At 38.2% G+C, this 20,935-nt stretch overlaps 1 long non-coding RNA gene across 1 annotated transcript in view; it reads left to right on the forward strand.

Moving 5' to 3' along the window:
- The window catches only part of LOC124174045, a 51,596-nt gene extending 32,413 nt beyond the window's left edge, over window positions 1–19,183 (forward strand). The window contains exon 3 of the long non-coding RNA XR_006868847.1: window positions 18,426–19,183. This is a non-coding gene — a long non-coding RNA (uncharacterized LOC124174045). The remainder of the gene's footprint in view (window positions 1–18,425) is intronic.
- Window positions 19,184–20,935: the final 1,752 nt, after the last annotated feature.

Here is a 20,935-nt window from a genome sequence, read left to right on the forward strand (position 1 = left end):
GGAGTGTAAAAACTTATTCGTGGTACTCTTGCTAGGGATTCCCTAGTTCGTATGCATGACCCCAATCCTTTAAAAATTATGTGGTGAAATGAAAGTGTTGTTTTATGATATCTGCAAAATTTTATCATATTCTTCTATTAATTAAATGGAATGCTGCTTATTTGGATTATTGTACCTTTAATTTATATTAGTAAACCAAAAGTTTTCATTTAAAAGTTATCTCCCAATGTATTTATCTGTATTCTCGTTGATACTTTTCACTAAAATACTTTCCTCTTGCGTTAACAATCATCATTTACAAAATCTATCATCTGCCATATATTTCAGGCATTTCATCTTTTTTTTATTTCCATATAAGCACCACCCGCAATTCAGTGGAAGCCGGCGAGTAAATGGTTGTGCCGTATGTTGGCTCGAGGTATCAACCTCATGGAGAAAAAAGAGTTTTGAGAGTAAAAGAAACGCTTTATTAATAGTACGTTGAAGAATTGATTTTTATATTTGTCTCCCCTTTAAGGGAATACTTACTAAGGAAACATTCCGTTTTATTGTCATTAATTCATTTAATAAATCGGAAGGTTACTTTAAGAAATAACTGACGACAAAAAAATCCAGTTTTATGAAATCGATGCCTTTTTTACTGCTAGTAATTTGACCCATCATGGGATTTACGGAAGTTTTCTCAATCCCCGAGAGAATTATTTACGCCTGCGAGATAAATTTTGTTTTAGTCTATATTTAATTGGGTAACTTTATCCACTCTTATTAGCCAAAAGAATATTTAGGGCGGCAAAAATTAGAAGAGGCAGTGCTCTCAATTAGTATTTCCGAGACTCGCTCTAAACCTTAATTTTTAAACGTTTTCATTTTTCGAGTCAAAAGTGCTTCCGACGAGCAAAACTGCATTACATTTTTGAAGCGTCCTGAAAACCGCAGGGTCAAAGTTTCGGATTCGAAACGCGCCTTATTCGGCGTGATTAGTCGAAAAATTCAGCCGCTTAAAAAGGGGCACGTCAGGGTTCCCCCAAATTTTTTTCCTCCAAATTAAGGAAGAGAATGCTATAAAACGTGACGAATAAAAAGGGGCTTAATAGTGTCCTCAATGATGCTCTTATCTGAAGTGTGGAGAGGGAGGGAGGAGAGAATGGGAGAGAAGAATATTTTTTTATTTCATCCAGGGGACAAAAAAGTTTCTAATAACGCCATTAAAGCAAACTGCTTCACACTCGTGCTTGAATTCTTATGCCCACCGAGTAATTACGGATATTCCATTTTTTTCACGTCCTCATCCTCCCCACACCTTCATTTTCTCACGCAATTTTCACACAAAAAGTCTATCCTTCTGTTTTCTTTTTTTTATAGCGTCCTCTTGGTTCGTTCGCACATTTTTTCCATCAATCTCTCTCTCTCCGACTCTTCTTGTGCCACTTGCGTAGCGTACAGACCCCGCACCCTCCCCAATTCTACCCACTTGCTACTCTCAAACTTCCCTTTCTCTTCTCTCCCATTTTTCTCATCCCATGTAACCTTTCCGTAGCTTCGCCAATCGCTGCATAGATATGTTCCTCTCCCCGACTATATGCATTGTTAAGTTTAACCTCCTTTCCTAAAAAGTAACTTGTTCTTATTATGCTTTACCGAAATCATGTACTATACATGCATGTGTAGAAGGGCGTATAGAAATGAAATAGGAGTGTCGAGAGCAAGGGTGGATTTAGGAAGGGGCCAACAGGAGTCATGACCCCCCCAAATGTTATCAAAAGTTTAAAATTTTTATTAGTTTGATATATTTTGTTTCATTGTAAAGGAGTAATGGGAGTATATAAGAAAATACACAGCCACAAGTCACAAACGTGGGAGATGTTTGAGTTGATTTTATCGTAGAGCGTAGCACTCCCTACGGTAAAAACTCCTCTCTCTCCCGGGAGTATTCCATACTCCCAGTACCAACCACCCCCAAATTTGATGCTGAATCCGCTCTTGTTTGGAGGAGAAGGAAATAAAAATATAATGCTAAAATGGATCGCATCGTCTTAGCTAACAATGGGGATTTTCACAAATTTTATTTTATCATCAGTTCTTATAAAGATTTCAAACGTAATGACATCCGTAATTTTTTTGTTTTTCCATCCTTCTAATTCTCGAGCTATAAGCGACGGAAAATCGGCAGCCATATCCCTTTCTGAGGTAAGTTGATGACGTCACGAACACTTTTCCGACAGCGCCACCGCCTCTCGAATACTCCTCAAGATTGTGAATAGGTTATGTGAGCGATTCATTACCTCAGTTAAATGTTCTCCCTGATGGAGTAAATTAATTCACCAACTCGTGAAAAGTGGGCGGAAATTTTCGTCTTTACTTCTGAGAAATTGTCTGAATGGGAAAGATTTTCTTTTCGTCCTAAGTCAGAGGTTATCTTCCCCTACTGTTCCTCTCATCTCTGCCGACATTTAGTGCGTGTCATTGTAAAAGTGCGAAAAGGGAGGGAATAATAGGGTCAGAAGATAATGGCATTATTGTAGATGATGAAATCGTTCACATGATCTTCCCTGCCTGTTGTCTTTCTCCTGTACAGCGAATTCCTAGTACCTAACAAAATTTTCCCTGCTATTCCTCTTCTCTCAGTCTTGACTTATTGTATACTTAGAAAGTTACTACAGGGTTAATTTGTTTTTTTAAATGATATTAATTTAGGCTTAAAATTCTAACTGATTAAATCCGGTTAAGTTTAAGATATAAGTGAATTATAAGCTACTGCCAACTATCCACAAATTCTTAAATTTTTCTTCACTACCAGTGTCTACATATTTTACGCTATCTTCACCTGAATTTTGTCTCATCATTTTCTATCATCTTAAGTTGAAGGTAATAAAAAATTATAATAAAAAAAATCAGTTGAAGGTGATTTTGGATAAGCTTGAAAAGAAAGAAATAGGAGGGTGGAAAAATATTGCCAGTGCAAGGAGGAGTGCAATGTATCAGAGGAGAAGCAAGAATACTTGAAATGGTTCAGGGAAATCAGAGAAAAGTCAAGGAGTCTCGTTAATGGCGCCAGGGAATATTGTCATGACGCGCGAATCAATAGAATTGCTGCGCTATCGGCTGGCTGAGGACATCGGTCTAGATATGAAAAGATGCGTAAAATGTGTCTTTCTATGTTCATGAAATTCGTATGAAACAATATTCATTAGGAAAATATATATTCTGCTTACATAGCATTGGATAACATCGTTTTAAGTTTATCGCCAAATATTCATCATGTTGTATTACTTCCAAGAAATTCTATGAGCATATTTCTCTTCCTCGAGCTCAGCTTCGCCGTTTATGTCTCGATTGCAATTTGACCTCAATGCAACGTTGTCATGGCTAATAAATACGCTATCACGATAATTTTTGTACAGTTGTAAAAGAATTTTGTCTTTTTTAAAATCTTAATTATTAGTGTTACTTTATGAAAAAGTTAGGAGACATGAATATTTTGTCTGGGGTAAGTCAGGAAAATTGAATTCGGGAATATTTTTAAACCTTGCAGTGCAATGATAAAATGATTCTTTCTCCGACTCTGTTGTACGCTCAATAGAATTTTTAAATAAAAAATTTTTGATAATATTTTTAAAATGTTCTAATCAAATTTTATGATCGGACTTACTTTCATTATTAGTTTAATTTACTTTCCTATTTCAGTCAGTGAGTGATACCAAATGGCCTTAGCCGCTGACGCACCCTATAAATTAAATACTACTTCTATCCTTATCGTTACTAGTGCCGATCCCCTACTTACTTATTCCATTTTGTCACCCTACGTGACGTCACCAACTCATGAAAACCGAGGGTCAACTTTCACGTTTACTTACGATAGATTGGCTAAATGGAGAATGATGTATGGAATACATTGGGATATTTTGTGCCTATGTAACTATGTAGGAGAACGGAAGGGTGGAAATAGGCGGGTAGGACCTGAAGAAACTCAAAACTGTAATGTGTAATAAAATGTTTCTCGCAGTCTCCCCTAGCGTTTCCGCTCCTTCTCTCCCCTTTCCTATCGCCAATACCGAACTCTCCCCCCTGTCCCCTTCTTTCCTTCCTTCCATCCAGCCCATATTCTGCGCGAACCACCACCCTCTTCCGATCGGAGGAAATGAAACGCTAATGGACGCCTTGAAAAATCCTGAGATCCGAGCTCGATTAGTCTCATCAATTTTTTTTCCTCGACGGAGTGAAAGTGTGCCCGGAGTCGAGCCCCCGAAGTATATCATTATAAAAAAAAGAGGACGAGCGAAAAGCGTCCTAACGATGCGAGACGCACGGGCGGCGGCGGATCCACCTCTGGCCCCGTGATTGGTGCTGCTGGTGGTTCTTCCTACTCTTTTATTTTATTTTTCATTTATCGTGCAGAGAATGCGGGCGGCTGTAGTTCGGGGTGGGATCTGTATATATATATGCGTATATACGTGTTATGTGCTTTAGCGGATCAGTGGATCGGGTTTTAGTGTAGAGGAGGGAGACGTTTAGGGGTTTCTGTACGGGGTGGGAAGTCGAAGTTAGAGTGTACGTGTGTGGTTCGAAGAACGTTGGGAGAATTTATTTCGAGAGAGTAAAAGGGTTTTTAAAAAATATTCGAAGAGGTATTGGAGAGGTTGTGTGAAGGTGGATGCGTGTAGCGAAGGGCTGGATAACCTGGGAATGATTTATTTTCAGCGGCTGCGGATCAATTATATCTTCCATTTCGCATTTCATCAGGTCACTCGAAGTCTCTCACAGTACTGTGAGAGGGCGCTCCTCCAAAAATCCATATTTCGTATCCATATTGTATGACGGATTCGCTATCCACTTTACGGTGATGACATATGTGGTTCATTTTTATGCAGTGTCAGGAGATAATGAATTACGTACAAAAATCTGAAAATATTTCTAGATTAAAGCTTTCGCGACTCATGATGATAAAAATTGACATACGGGTGTATGCTTCGCGGCATCTCGGATTTTGCTACGAATTTTCGTGTCCAACTGCTGGTCAATTCCTCAAGGGAAATTGGCAACATTCCCTTGAAGAAGTGACCAGCAGTGGGTCACACAACGTCAGGGCTAAAACTGATATACCACGCGGTATGCACCCGTATGTCACCTTTTAAATCTGAAAAAGCCAAAAAATAACGTAAGTATGACTCTTTGTTCTAGTTTCTTGTTTCAAACTCTATCAAATGACAAAAAAAATATTTTACCTGTCGAGATTAAATGTAGTCGAGTTGTAATGAACATTGTGGAGAAAGTGGACTTGTAATCTTGATCCTGGTAGACATGCGCACGACTAATCCGAAATTTTCTGTGGGAAGTTCGTATTGGTTATAATACCTTTCCTTCGTAAAATGTCTCAAATATGTATTTAATTTTCGTCTCTCCAAAAAGGGGTATAGACGATATCTTCGAACTTGCAATGAATGTCCATTTTTAGAACTAAGACTTTGGTATGTGATTTCCACACTTTTTCTCCACCATGATGGACCAATTTTTCGGAATTTCATATTTATTACTACCCTAAGTGCTTGAATCGTATTTGGTGGTAACTTATTGAAAGCGGAGTAGTTGTACCACTTCAATGATACTGAAATTGGCGACCCTTATTTACTCTTACGAGGATGTAATAGCAGTGAAAACGTTGTACTTAGGCAGCATCTACCTAGTTTTGGTGAGGCATTATTTGAAACTCGTGGAATACTATGGTGGAGATGACTGTTGCACAAATCTTTGTGTTTTCAAAATTGTAAGGGTTAAGAGAGAATCTGTAAAATATTTAATCTAATTTAATGTTTGGTCTCAATCATTCTAAATATCTTTTTATTAATCTTGTGTTTGCTCTACGCATATTTTTTTAAAACTGAGCCGAGGCTTAAATTTTTCCGGGACGGGTGTCGAAAATTTCATGTCAATAGCGGATTTTGGATGTCAAAGGTCTGCATGTAGCTCTGCTCTAACCTATTCAAGAATAATAAAGCATCTAAGTTTATGCTGTGTCTAAGTTTGGCTTTAGGTAAGGTATGTAGGAAGCGTATGCTACCTTAACTAAGTTAAAATATGTATGTGAGTAACAACGAAACTTTGAATTATACTCAAACTATAGGATTAATTTTCAATCCGTTAATTTGAGAAATCTCGTTTAGAGAGTGGGACTGGTTATCAAAGATTCGTTCCAAGATTTTGCGCTACTCGAAACATTTTGATGAATTTCGAACCCTTTGTTTTGGAGGCAGTTAGGCTGTTTCTTGGCGTGGAAACATCTCGTATTGATATAAAACGTTTCTGAAAAACATTTGATATGCTATACCAACTAAAATTGATCCAACAATATGAAATTCCTCTCCACCTCCGGTTACGTTTTCTGTGCATTGAAAAATCACACCCATCTTTATTTGGTTTCAAAACTGACTATGACACGTCCGGATCCATAGAAGATGCTGTCGTACTATTTCATTTTTTCGGGAGCGTTCCGTTGCAATTCTCGATGACGGGTGCGACCAGGGAAACTTTTCTTCGGAGAATATTTTGTTGTGCTTGCGCTTAGGGGGATGCTGCTGTCTGTCTATGGAAAGGAGGTGCCGTTTAGAGGAACCGCGGAAGTTTTTGATGTTAGGTCTTTCGATGCCGGCCCGCAGGACGTGGATACCTTGGCTTAGAGTCGGTGTGTTGGAAATAGCACAGCAAATATTTTTTTCCACTGCCATACGAACCTAGTCTGCCACACGCAAGCGAGTGTTGTTAAGCGCATTTTGGATTTCTCGGCTGCGGGTTTACCTACGTGTCGTTGACGAGCAGATTTTCAGCCAGCGTCGGGGCTGGACTCTCTTTGTGCGAATGTTTTGGAGACCTTTTCCTGGCGTTTTTGTGGCGGGTAAGAAGATTCCCTTGCCTCTCTTTTTGCCAGGCGGACGTTGTCGTCCGCATTGCATTCTGGAGGTGAAAGAGAGAGAGATTCCATCTTGCAACACGCTCAAAACGTCTCGGCCTCATGGAAACATCATTTTCTGTCCACAATGCATCGTCCATCCACCCTCTTTAGAAGTCTCCCGGACTTCTTCCTCTTCTTCCCCGGATGGCGGAGGCTATCCCATGCACACGAATGGGAGCATTGTGGCCGAAATTTTCTCGACACGAAATCATGTTAAACCGGTAAACAAGGAGATTTCGATCTCCTGAGAACTACTGATCTTTGCAACTCGAGGTTCAGGAGCGAAGTTCACTAAGAACGACCTTTTGTGGTTTCGTGAATGAAGTCCTCACGTTACGGTATTACAGAAATGGGATTGTAAAACCAACTCGTGGAGTGGAGAGAATATTGGTGTTGCTCTTTCTACAGTTTTGACAAAAAGTTGATCCATAAGTTATGGCTCAAGTTTAACGAACTTGTATGTGTAATAAAGCAACAGTTAAAACGGTTTATTGACATCCGCAATCGTCACAGAGATTTTCAAGGCATTGGACACCAAATAGAATCATTGATATTAATACCATTCAATTTTTGTAAACTAACTCAATGGTCATGGATGAAATTCGTTCGCTGTGTAGTTAAAGTAATTAGGAAGTGGAATGACGGGTAGCGCTCTTGCTGATCGGGCCGTGGTAACGGTTGGATGTAATATCAACCGCCCACTCGGGACAAGGTGGATAAGTTTGATGTTTCTCCCGTGATATGCCAAAAGTTTCTTAGGGCTTCGAAATATTTACCCCGTGCCTCATTCCACTTCACCCAACCAGTATCTAGTATGTTTTCACTGATTGGATGACTTTTTAGCGGCCTGATAATCTATTATAATCATCCGCCTATGGTAAAGTTTAACATCATTATACCTGAATGAGTTTTTCGCTGATTTATTTACGTAATTGGGAAACGCCAATAGTAAAAAGAAGCATGCAAAGTTGCTAAAACACATTTAAAGTAAAAAGAATCTAATAAATTTAATATTATAGCAAAATTAAGAATAGCAAAAATACTTGGTTGACGTAGCGCCAAAGAATTCCATTAAAAAAATGAAATCCTACGAATTTTGGAAGTTACGTTTGCGGAAATTTTAAGAACCTAAGTCACGTGAAGTCTCTTCTAGAAATGGATACCAATCCAAGGCGTTTATTATTGTAATAATTAGAGATCGCTAACTTAATTTTGCGTAGAAAAATAGCGAGTCTATCTATTATGATTGTTTATCGTCTTAGGGATAGCTTATGTTCCTGTGCTAACCTTTCGCGATGAAAGAATCGGAATAAACATGTTGGGGTGCAATTCCACGTCTCGCATAGTCGTCCGCGGCAGTGACGACATGAATTGGAGCGTCGAAAGGGGCATCGGAGAAATTTCACGCCCACGAGGTGTGAGGTGCATTGTGGGAAGGGGGAAGGGATGGTGTGAGGTGCTTTTGAATAATCCCCCTTCGCAGCTGGAGAGGACAACCACGCGACACTGGCTGGACGTCCGACGGCCTACACCCCCGCCTCCCTCCCTAATTTTTTCCCTCGTATTCCCCTCCTCCCAGACCACCTAACAAACACTCCTACCGACGGTTACGGCTGTTAGAGCGACGCGACATACACACACAAAAAAACAGACGGAACAACAAGGATGAGTTCCGAAGGAAGAAAGAGATATTATAGAAATGGAGGCCCTCACGGTCATTTCAACTCCAAGCAGCCTTTAAACTGTGTTCAGATCTCTATCTCTGTCTCCTATTCTACATCGCTCTTCATCTCATTCAGCTAGTGTTCCGCCCCCTCCCTCCCTTTCAAAAAGATCCCTTCCTTATTCTCCCCACCCCCATTTTCACTCCCTCCCCTCCCTCTCATATTCCTACACCCCTTCTCCCCACACGCCATACACCCCCGCCCCCTTCCCTTTCCACAGGGCCTTCTTCCATTACACGCCGACAGCTTTGGAATGGAGGTCGACCTCAATGTCATGGTTACCGACGATTCGAACGGATTTGGGGTTTCGCCTCGTGTGTTTTCTTTTATTTAACCTTGCCATCTTTTCTCTTCTTGCTCTTCTCCTTCCTCACTCCTCTGGACTTTAGTCCGCCTTCCCGAACGTACCTCTCACTGAAGCTCGCGGACCGTTTTAAATGGGCCGGATTTGGGAGCAAATAGGCTAAAACATTAAGTATTGTATAAAAACTCTATGGCTAAAACTAAATGGCTAAACCCTAAGGCTGAAAACTCTATGGCCAAGAGAGCTATTATGTGGTTATCTTTTGAAATGTCGCCCTCTGTTCAACTCTGTAGAACTGACGCAATTGAATAAATGCTATGTGGCTGGAGATAGTGAATTCAATAGGTACCATAGAAATGAATAGGACTTAATCATTTGTAAAATATTCTCTTTTTATATCCTTTACGGAATTAATCAGCTCCGGATCTCTTAATAAAGAGAGTGAATCGTATCTTATGTCGAATAGGAATAATGATCGGACGAGGAATCCAATTGATGAGCATCGCCGCCTGTAAATTTTCTCATTAAAAAAATTTCGTTCATTTACCAATTAGACGTACGATGGTATAATTGATGGCATGTTGACCTTTTGGAAACAAAATCGGCGAAATTTAAAAAGCGTGCGCGTGAAAATTAATGAGTACAGATCGTATGCCGAATCCATGTCAAGTCGACCCCATCGTAAGGTTGGGGTCTGCTGTATTCTCTTCTCTGTGTATAAAATAGAGTGGAGGTATACTTGAGAGTTTAGGCCTTTAGCCGTGTCTAGTAAATTTTTAAACTCATCCTCTCGCATCTTACAACCCTGTTCTATGAAGCTTATATTGAACAGAGTTGCAGAAGTCCTTTATCGCAGACAAACTTCCATGAGATTCCATAGATTACTTGCAGGAGTATATCTCAATGCAATAATCTGACAACGAGTGCATATAATTCATTGCCGCAATATTGGTCTTAAGGTTACTACTTGCTTCATATGCGGATCAAGTGAGAACCATCGAATAGAATCTGAGATTTTTTGTAGTTTTTCGTAGATGAGCTTATAACTATTCATTTACTTCATGACCTCTCATGGTAGATCGGCCATAACGCCCTGTAATTATAGTGGAAATCAAAATCATTATAACTAAGTTTATGCTCCTTATTTACAAAACTTAATTTTTTTATTAAATTTTGGAATAAAATGTTCAATTTGATTATTTTGGGCGTTGATCCTTGGTAAATAGACATCTTAGAATACAATAACGGCCCTTTAAGAGTCCGCCGATGTCGTATGTCATTTATTTTAATGCCGAAGACCTTGTTTATTGTTAAAGATTATTAAAAAATAGCTATGGATTTCAGTGGATAAAGGTTGGGACGCATGTTATTATTTTATTCAGGTTATTTTTGGAGTCTCTCTCTCGTTAATTGTTTGTCTCTCCGCTCTTTTGTTCTCCGCCACGTGTCTTCACTAACGAGCCGACATGTCACGCAAGGCACACGAAAAGAGACGCCGGATAACATCCTTCGGCGTGAATATATAAAACCCTACACCCTTCTCCCATACGTCCCAGTCACGAATATTATTCAGTGGCAAAAAAATAGCGATGAGAAAGTAGAGGAGAAATGTGGGTAAGTCACTTTTCTTTTATTTAGGTTATTTTGGGTTTCGCTCTCTCTCTTTCTTCTGTCGTATCTATTCCGATTTATCCTTTGTCTTCGTGGTGTCATGAGCTCTCTCATTTAACGAGCCGACATGGCCCGCATACCGAGGGCTCCTCGCTTCCTGAATTGCGGACATGTTTTTTCTCCCATGTTTTCCGACCATATCCCTTGAACAGGGTACAATCCCCGCAGCAGTGGAAGCAACCCGTTGCCTTTTTCTCTTTTTCTCTCTGTCATATTCGCTAACCGGAGTCGAAGCGATCCCTTTACTCCCATATAGTTCACTCCTTCTACACTGCCCCCCTTCTAAAGGCTGCGGAACCTCCTGGAAGGACACGAGAAGGTATCGCATGGCACCTCCGACCGTCCGCTGTTGTTGATTCCCAGAATCCGAACCCGCCATCATTAATACGTCTGCCCTTGTTACTCACCAACCCCCGGAGGTGGGAGGAAAGAGAGGATGTTTTGTGCTATAATTATTTATTTTTAATTTTTTTTGTGGAGCGAGGAACTGGATGCGGGATCGTCTCTGATTTGTGTGTCTGAAAACATCTTTCGTTTCGCTCATTCCTTGGAAATTGTAGATGCGAATTTCTTAGGTAATGTTCTTCATCGATTAAGGACTCAATGTACCCGCATGGGTTGAGACCATGCACTTAACCAAATCTCAGTTTACGTTGGAAATCACTGTGCTAGTTAGTTTATGTGGGTGACGTATTTACCCCTTGTAGCTCTTCATATTTTATTTACTTATGCAAAACTGTCTCGAGAACGACTTGCCATTAATGTTTCATATTGATTCATTGTTTCAAATACCACTCATTGTTATGAAACAAACCGACCTTGGTTTCCGCACTTAATAAAAACATTAGCCTAGCATGAAGAACTGACTGAGTGATAAAAAACAGTAGCACATTTTATTAATGAATCGTATTTTTCTTCAGGATCTCGAAAAAGTATAATCGATTTTGGAATAGGGAAAACAGCACGTAAGAATAACAACATAACAGTTACTATGAAACGTTTCAGAAAGAGACTACATGAAATTAAATACATGGTTGTCGAGAGAGCTAAGATTTGGTGAATCAGACATGGAAGTATGTGTATAGGAAAATGCTCTTCACTCGGAAGTTTGGTTGAATATCTTTGAAAACTGGATCAATTACAGCGGAAAAAAAAGATTTATGTCATAGAAGACAAGTATTGATACATAATGCTGCAAATATATTAAGTAGCCTTGTAAAAGTATACAATATTACAGTATTGCATTGTACGACGAAATATAAATGCACATTATGCGGGAAATGAATAATCATGGACGAAGTAAAAGAAACTCTCCCCACATCAATTTTGGCATTAATAGCAATGGCGACTATTTGAAAACTTTTCTCAGGACTTTTGTCTGTCTCACCAAAAGCATGGCCTGTTTTCTAAGCAAATGGAAGGTTTTTATTTGCCTCAGAAACTTGGATTGCTGGGGTGAAGATCGTTAACGAAGATAAATTTGAAAATTTATTCCTGTCGTTGATGACTCTGTTTGAGCCACTATTGTGTCGGAACTGGAAAGACGAGTTGATTTTCTGAAGCGGAACTCGATGATATTTAACCATTATTCAATTTAGTATCGCACCATTCCCTTCAGGTGAGGGAAAATAAACATTCATCGCGATGAATGTCGAAGGAAATTTGGGACGGTAGAAAATTTACTTCATTGCGGAAGGAATCCATTCATACACTCATAAGTTATTTCCGGCAAACTTCCTCGTTTTCGCATTTTCGTAAAGTCAATTTCGCCGAGATAAAATTTCCCCACAGAGGAGATCCGAGGGAAATATGTAAATTCGGTGGCAAAAGAACCGACTTCCCAGATTTCCTAATGCATCGGGGGATGTTTTGCGAAACGTCAGGTAATTTAAATTGAGTTCAGAAAGAGCGCTGTCACCGGGAAATCACGGCGAGCTTAGAGGCCTGCGAAAGAAACCCTTTCAAGCTTCTCCGCCAGAAATCCAATTTATGTAGCTCGGCGAGAAAATGTGGATGTCTCCATGTCGAATGGCGACTTGGCATCGGGATTTTTCCGAATTCGCACGCAAATAGATTTCATGCCTGTCGGGCGCACAAACGTGATTTCTCTCCTGCTTTATTCGTCACAATGCTTCTTTTTTGATCTTCCTAAATCTTTGTTTTCGTTTGATGTTGGTCGTATTTGTGATTAGTGTACTGCTGTACCATCAATTTTTTTTTGGAGAGTTCTGGCTCCAAAGACGTGGATTTTGCTTTTCCATTTACGTAATGCCAAACCTCATTTCCTATTTCAATACTAATATACCAGCAGCTCAGAAGGATGTAAACAGGTAATTTTCCGACAAAAATTTCAATGACTGCCGTATGTGTAGGCAGGTTATTCATTCCTTTTTTCTCATCGACATTTCATTGTTTCCAAAATCTTCTTGCACTTGTTTGTATTTTTCTCTGCGTTTCCTTATTAAATTTGACCTTAATATGGTTTTTATATGATTTACGTACTTGTTTATAAGTTTTGTGGTAGCTTTTTCTATTTAAGATATTTTTAAACATGAAAGTATGTGTTTGGTAACTACAGTACCTACCCATTGCATACACAGTTAATTGTTGAACGGGTGCAGGAGCATTGTTTTTTAGTGATATCAATATTCTATGCTTTAAAGATTAACTTAGTTTTTGTTTGCAATCTTAATCGATTTGGCGGTATTATATGCAAGGAAAAAGATACCCATTTAACTAATGACGTCATAAAATTGGCTATAGGCAAGAGGTATATTTCATCGTCCAGATGTTATTCCAAATTATTTCTTCAGATTGTGCTGCATAAATACCTGCAAATAATTTATTTATGATAAAAAGATCCCATTTGTGCCGCACGTTCGTAAAAATGGAAAATATTTTAGTGGTGAAAATTGTACTTTTATATTCATTTCCACTTTTCCTCCTCCTCCTCCATAAATTAATATTTTGGTGGGGGAAGATGTTATTTAAGAGTGATAATTAGTTCCTGTTTAATTAGGAAAGGCGAGGGACGAGAAGAGGTGTGGTTTAGGTCATATCGCGATTATTTTGGGAATTGAATGCGAATGACTGGTGGAGATTACTCAGTATGCTACGTTTGATATGAACCATTATTACGGTTTGCAGGTACCCCTGAAAGTAATTGGTAGTTTACCTGACCGGAAATTGGGACGTTTGGGTTTAAATCTCGGGCAGGTAAAATTGTAATTTGGCCGTGAGTTTCATCAAAACGGTGCTTGACCGCTGGTAAACGGGACCAGGGTTCATATCCCGGATGAACCCTTCGGACACCCCCAAACAAAAATCCTCTGGGAGATAGGTGGCCCAGGGAAAATAACTGTATCCCTACCTTATTTTAAGAAGTTCAAACGCCTGTTGCTTAATCAGGTTTGAGCTTTATCCTCAACGATCTCATCAAACCTACGGGTTGAATCACTTCATAAATGACCGAATGCCAATGGTCCTGGAAATGAATCAAAGTCATTTGCTGACTAGAGAAAAGATAAAAATATTTTGCGAAACTATATCAAGGGTAACATAATCACAGATGTTTGTATGGTCCACAGATTTTTATTTACCGACCAAATTTTTGATAAACTATGCCATTCAGATGGTCATTTGATTTTTCAGCATGAAACTTGCACCCAATTATGCCGATAATTAGCTCTTATTATTCTACTTTTGGGAAGTAAAGAAGTGATTATAAATGCTTGCAATTAATATTCAATCGAGATGTGGAGGAAAATGATAAAAGAGATTCCAAATCAAAGGATAACAACAGCATGATGGAATACAGCCGTGAGAATCGGCATTGCTTGATCTGACAAAACTTCTAATAAGGAATGACGACAAGCCGCACGTTAGAAGGAAAATCCTCATGCCGTTCCTCCTCCTCAGCCATTGACGAGATGTGGATTTACTCCCTTCCCCACCATCTCTCGCGATACAGCTGGTGGCGAGGGGGATGGGGGAACCGCCCCATGAATCCATAAAAACGAATCGACTCACAAAACCCTCTGCCTCACTTAAGGTGCCCCTCGGAATATGTCTTTTGGGTTTTGGGAAACATTTTTTTCCCCGAGAAATAAGTTTGTTTGAACTTCGGATTCGTCTGATGAAGAAAAGGGCGTGTTATGCTTTTGTGGGAAACTGTTTAGTCCCAACGGCATTTTTGACCTGAGCGTAAGAACTTCATCGCTGGGGTTTGAGTGGGATTCCTAGGACAAACTTTCTCGGATTTGTGTATTTCGTCAGTCAGAATTCCTCCTTCTTGTACAAGGAGTGGAAAGAGGGGAAAGGGAGCGATGTATAAGGCTTTAATCCCTAAGGCGTCCCCATCTCACCCCGCCTCGACAAACTGTTGCGCTGGGCCACAGGCTGCTCTCTCTCACTCGCTTGACCCACTCTCATCCCTTGTCCTCTCTTGCTGCGCGGCTGCGCGTGGTCGATAGCCGCGGTCTGGCTGGACTTTATTAACCCTTAATTGCATGAATTACTAAATACATGCAAAAAATTTTTTTTGTAAAAAATGTCCAGAAACGCTTCAATTACTACATTTTATTGACTTTTTCTGCTATTTTTTTAATTTTTAAGGAAAATTTGAAAATGTGTCACATATGATACATAATGTTTACAGAAAACTTTTGCAATAAATGTATATGTACCACATACTCATTGAAAACTTCTCATTGGCGCCCGTGCCTTTACTAATTACTTTCTTATAATTATACTGGTTACTCTAGAGATAGCGTGGAAAAATCTTCAGGTTGTCATGCGGTGAGCAGACTTACTTCAACATGATGAGAAGCTGATCACCTGTAACACTCACTGACTGCTTCGAGAATCACACAGTGTAACGCATGGTGTATCATACCTAATACACCATGCGTTACACTTTTATTAAACGCCTCCAGTCTTCTCTCGTCGTCCGTCTTAAGGATCCACGTTTCCTTCTGGCTTTACCAAGATAAAAAATCAAAATCATTGTTCCTGAATGTGAGTTATAGTAGCTATAGCAGCAGTGATTAACAAAAGGCACGAGTCGGCAGTCTTTTAAGATGGAAGAGTCAAACGTTATGTAACTAGCTGCCTAGCTACATTTCGACAGTGCTTTAATTTGACTACCGGCAATATAGTAGGGACACTTTATTCTCTCTCCTCCCTACATTAACGGTTTTTGTACTGTTCGCAATTTATTTTGAGTATTGAAAAAAAGTTATATAATTCTTATTCTTTGCCAATGAGACTGCAGGAAGACTGCAAGAAGACTGCAACTTGACGTCGAAATAGCCTCATGGAGCTTGTGAGCCGCAGGTTGCCGACCCGCGACCCATGCAACGGGCATATTAATCATAAATTATTTTTCCAGAGAGAGCAATAATTTGCTTATCATTTGGTTTTAAAGTGACGACATGCAGAGCTAGTCACTTTATTTTTAGTTTTAGACTGTATGAATGTGTTCGAGTGTCTAAGGTTTTCCATCCTGAATTGCTCCAATTATGTTACTCATTTGTGTTAAAGAAGTTAAATTTTTTTCAATATCCTACTTTCATTGCGTGATATGGAAACAATTTACATATAAATTGAAACTAAATAGGGGGTAAAATTATTTTAAAGTGAGGCAAAAATCAAGGATTATAGAATATGCCACGAGGTACCCCGAAAGAAATTATTTCACGCAAAATTTATCTGCTATTACATGTTATTGGATGAAATATATCATACTGAACATTAATATTGCAACGAAATTTATGCGACCGATTCCGGTCGCATAAATTTCGTTGCAATATTAATATTCTCTGCAATATTAATGTTGTGACCGGTTAGTCACAATTAAAATGATTTTAAAGATACTTCGGAGATATTGAAAGTTTTTAATTTTTATTCAGCACATTACATCATAGGTGCCACAATATTTGATTCAGAAATGGAAATGAAAAAATTATCAAAAAAACTATCAATGACAAAATTATCAATTATTCCCTTCGATTTGATAGTGCCATGAAATTTATTTGTTTAAAAGCTCATTTTATTTTTCAGTGGGTACTTATTTTTGTGGGGAGTAAATAATCAGTTTTACCAACAAAATATGTGTAAAAGGAGTGTTATCTGTGAACTTTCCTAAATATTGCTATAAAATATGGAATGTAATTTAAAAAATAATTTACTGCAACCTGAATTCTGCTGTGACTTTGCATCGTACTGCTTCAAAATTCACTTTGCTGTAGGGCTGAGTGCTACATCTTCCAAAATTATGTAGTTACCGTTAGTCTTCTGAAAATCGTTGATTGATATTACGAAAACCAGTTAATTTTTGATTAATCTACTTTTATTTAAACCTCATCGTTTCTAGGTCTGATAGTTTCTATGATTTTTTCATTTACTCCTCAGACATTTTTGGTAAAGTAGAACTCTTATGAGAAGTTAGTAGACTTGTCACTGATTTTCTAATTCATATATCATCTTGTCAGTCAGTCTAATCCCTCGGGTATCTGTTAAACACTATTTCAGCATCATTTAATACATTTTGGCTTCACCTCGTGGGAATTTGACCCTTACATGAGATAATCCAATGATATGCCACCAAATTTGGCTTCTGTTCACTAATTTTTCACCCTTTTGCGTTTCCCTCAGTTAGATTTTAAAATAAAAAAATAAATGACTAGTGAGAATATTTTTAGAAGAGCCCCAAATAAAGTATCCAACAATGAATTTACCTATTCAGCTCTTTTAAACAACTCTCTTCTGTTTTTTTACGTGTCTTACCATCTTCTACTGATGGAGTCATCTTTCGTTATAGTATCCCCAATTCTCATAGCGTATTCGATTCAGAATGATACAGTATGTTTATAATTTTCTTGCCTTTTCTACAATGCGCTTAATAATAACTGTGGCCCCAAAAATGGGTCCTAATTGTACGTAATAATGGCTGGCAGTTGTCCGAACTTATGTAATGCCTTCGTGAGCTACACTCTATTATGACGCTATGTTTTAGGACGAGTTTTGTCTTTAATGCACTTATTAGCTTTTAATATGATAGCGTGTGAATTGTCCCTGGTTAAGTCAATGCGTAGAGTGATTAGGCATAGTAAACACTAAAATGAAATATATTTCCTCATTTGATCACCAGTGAACGGTAGACTCTCCCATGAACAGCTACAAGTGTGTATGGGAGACAACGATGAATATTGGTTCACAGATGATGACTAATGATTTGAATAATATCTATTAAGCAATATTAAAACATTCTTTTTTGTATGCCCTTAATAAGATTTTACTCCCTTCGAATCGCATTTTGGACGCCAATACTTAGTGACATATGCATAGCCTAAAAAGCGCTCCACCCATGGGCGTACCCAGCGAGGGGCTGCTGCCCCCCCTGTAGCTAAGCAAAAATCTCAAAAGCCTTTAAGCAAAATCAGTACTGAATGGAAACGAAAGTATTCTACAAATTTTCTTTAAATCCACGAAAAATGGTATGTATTAGTATAAGATATGTAACTAAAATAAAACTATTTTTTCAACGAAATAATCTCATAAACTAATAGATCGCTGTTATAATGTTGGTTTCATTCACCTTTTCCATGCTAAACTGTCACAACTTGGCTCGCCCCCACCCCCTAGACCATGGCTTGCCCCTCCTATTTATGATCCTGTGTACGCCCTTGGCTGCACTCTATGATTTTATTTCTTCCCTGGGAATATTTTAAGGTGTGGCATGAATTTTGGAAGCTGAAAATAATCATCTTTCTCTCGTTTATAGACGCCGGACGTGTGATGTTCGTCGTATGCTCCGGCTTCGACGGCTGGGTGATGCATCCAGGGAACGCCCGATTCGTTGCAGAGCGCTTGGCTGCGCTCTACGCGATTATATGCTGCTGTGGTGCCTTTCATATTAAATAAAAGGCGTTGCTAGTTGGGTATTTCGAATATATGAAAATGAAATGAAAGTGCCTAGCATAATTAGAGAAGAACTCATCCATAGGTTTTAATTGATATATATCATTTGAAGCAATTAGTCAAATTTAAATTTTTCCAAGCACCAACTTAAGGAACATTTACTCATGGAAATGATTGCGTGTGCGGGAAAGAGTTAAAATGGAATCAGATGACTCGCTCTATTACCTACCTACTTTTGCTCAAAGAAATATTGGTCCAAATTATCTGTTTTCTGAGTTTTAGATTAATTATTATACTATATTCTTTTTACTGCGCATCGTAAAGCTTGATTATCATGTATTTTCTTTCCAGCTAGGTATTTTATGTGTGTGTTGTAGATACTCAGTAGCGTATTTATGGATCTTCTTTTTCTATAAATGTCCAATTGTGAGGTAAAAACTCTGTTTTTTCGTTTAACATTGTTAAATGGTTCTTTAGTATTCAAATGTATAATAAATTCATGATATTTTTAGTAGTATATCATTGTTATATGAATTTTTAATAATATTTCCGAGATAATGCGTTATCATTAAATTGAAGCATGACGATACCGTCAGTATCGTATCCAAATGTAATTTTATTCGGAAGATATTTCGTTCGCTTTCCTTTATTTTAGGAAATTTTGCAGTTTTAATAAATTTTTTGACTGTACGGACTTATATTTCAAGTTATTTATTAACATTACCGTGGATACATCCCAATGAAATTTTATTTCCTTTTATTTCTCTTTTAGCTATTTATAACGAAATCTTGGTTTATATTAGGTAGTTGATGATTTGGAAGTAGTCTTTGAAGCATGTTTTAATGCAAAGTATTATTTCATTATATATTATGCATATAAAATAATTTAATTGCCTATTAATTCCTGTGTTATCTTATACATATAATGAATAATTTAATTGCTTATTAATATCTGTGTGGTGTGCTTCCTCTAAGTATTTCCAAAGGCATTTTCCCGTTTAATTGCAGTGCACTCAGCTATTAATTTGATTTTGCCGCATATATCGTTTGGGTCACCTTTATTGCTGCGAAGCAACCGATTAATAGGGGAGAGAGGCTGCGGATATTTCATCATTAGCAGAATATACCGTCGGAAGTAAAATTATGCCGGTTGGTTATCCAGGACCAATTAGGCCGTTTGGATTTCCGAGGTGGTTTATTGCCGCTACCGAGGCTGCCTCTAATTTGGCGAATTTGCGACATCGGCTCCGGGTAATGATTTTGACGCAGTCTCATTTAATGCTCGTCCTAATTGCACGTTTGCTGCAGGTGCACTCTTAACCGAGTGATCTGTTGAAATTTGCCCCCTGTGAAAACATTTAACGGGCAAGTGCGGAACTCCAGTGATTTCAAATTAAATGCCTCTCCAGCCAACAGCCCCATAAATATAGGAGGCACAAATAAATTGATGTCGATTTACGCTGAGGAGAATTTCATGTAAATTTTACCCAGGCAACTGATAGTTATACTGAAAATATAATGGGTAAGAAATATCATCTTTCATTTGATAGAAATACCCGTTTGAGTAAATTTCAATGTGCTCGTTTCGATTTTGAATTTAACTATGGGGACTAAAAATATTATAAGGTATTTTGCTGATTTCAAGTAAAACCAAGATTTAAAATCCATTGTATTGGATTAGCATTTATAAATATGAGACCTACTCTGAATTATAAAAAGTGTATCCATCAATACTCTTATCGAATGTAGGCTCACTGCTCTTATACAAACATTTTTACCGTTATATTACCTTTAGTTATCAAAATGATGAAATAAATTACCTCCACAGCGTAGCAAATGGAGGGATGAAAGCCATATAAACATTTTAATTACTTGAATATGTATATCAAAAACCTAGTCAAACGTTTTTCATGGGGAAAAGAAGCTACATTTCATGAATACCATACATTGAGTACGAGCGCTTGTCATAGCTGTTTATTATTTAATTACAAATTTCTCATTCAAAAACGCCGAAATTTTTATTTACCTTATGAAGGTTTCTAAACACCATTACCGAAGAGCGATGCCTTACTATCAGAACGACTTAGCTGGCTTTTTGGTATATTGATATATATATACTTCCTCTGATTATTACACTTATTATGTATCGAGGGATTTTTACACGACCTCTTTCACTTACTTCAGCATCATCAGGTGTTGTAAGTTCTTGATATTGTTTTCATTGGCGAAACTGACTTCATGAATTCCTTTAATAGAGGAAGTTACTAATTTTGTCCAAGTGAAGTATTGCTTTCTTACCAATGATGTACCAAAAAAACAGTCGACTCTACCGTATTTGAGGAATTATAAGACGCACCCTCCTTTCAGTATGGC

The sequence above is a fragment of the Ischnura elegans genome, chromosome 2, assembly GCF_921293095.1.
Source record: "Ischnura elegans chromosome 2, ioIscEleg1.1, whole genome shotgun sequence".
Classification (NCBI taxonomy): domain Eukaryota; kingdom Metazoa; phylum Arthropoda; class Insecta; order Odonata; family Coenagrionidae; genus Ischnura; species Ischnura elegans.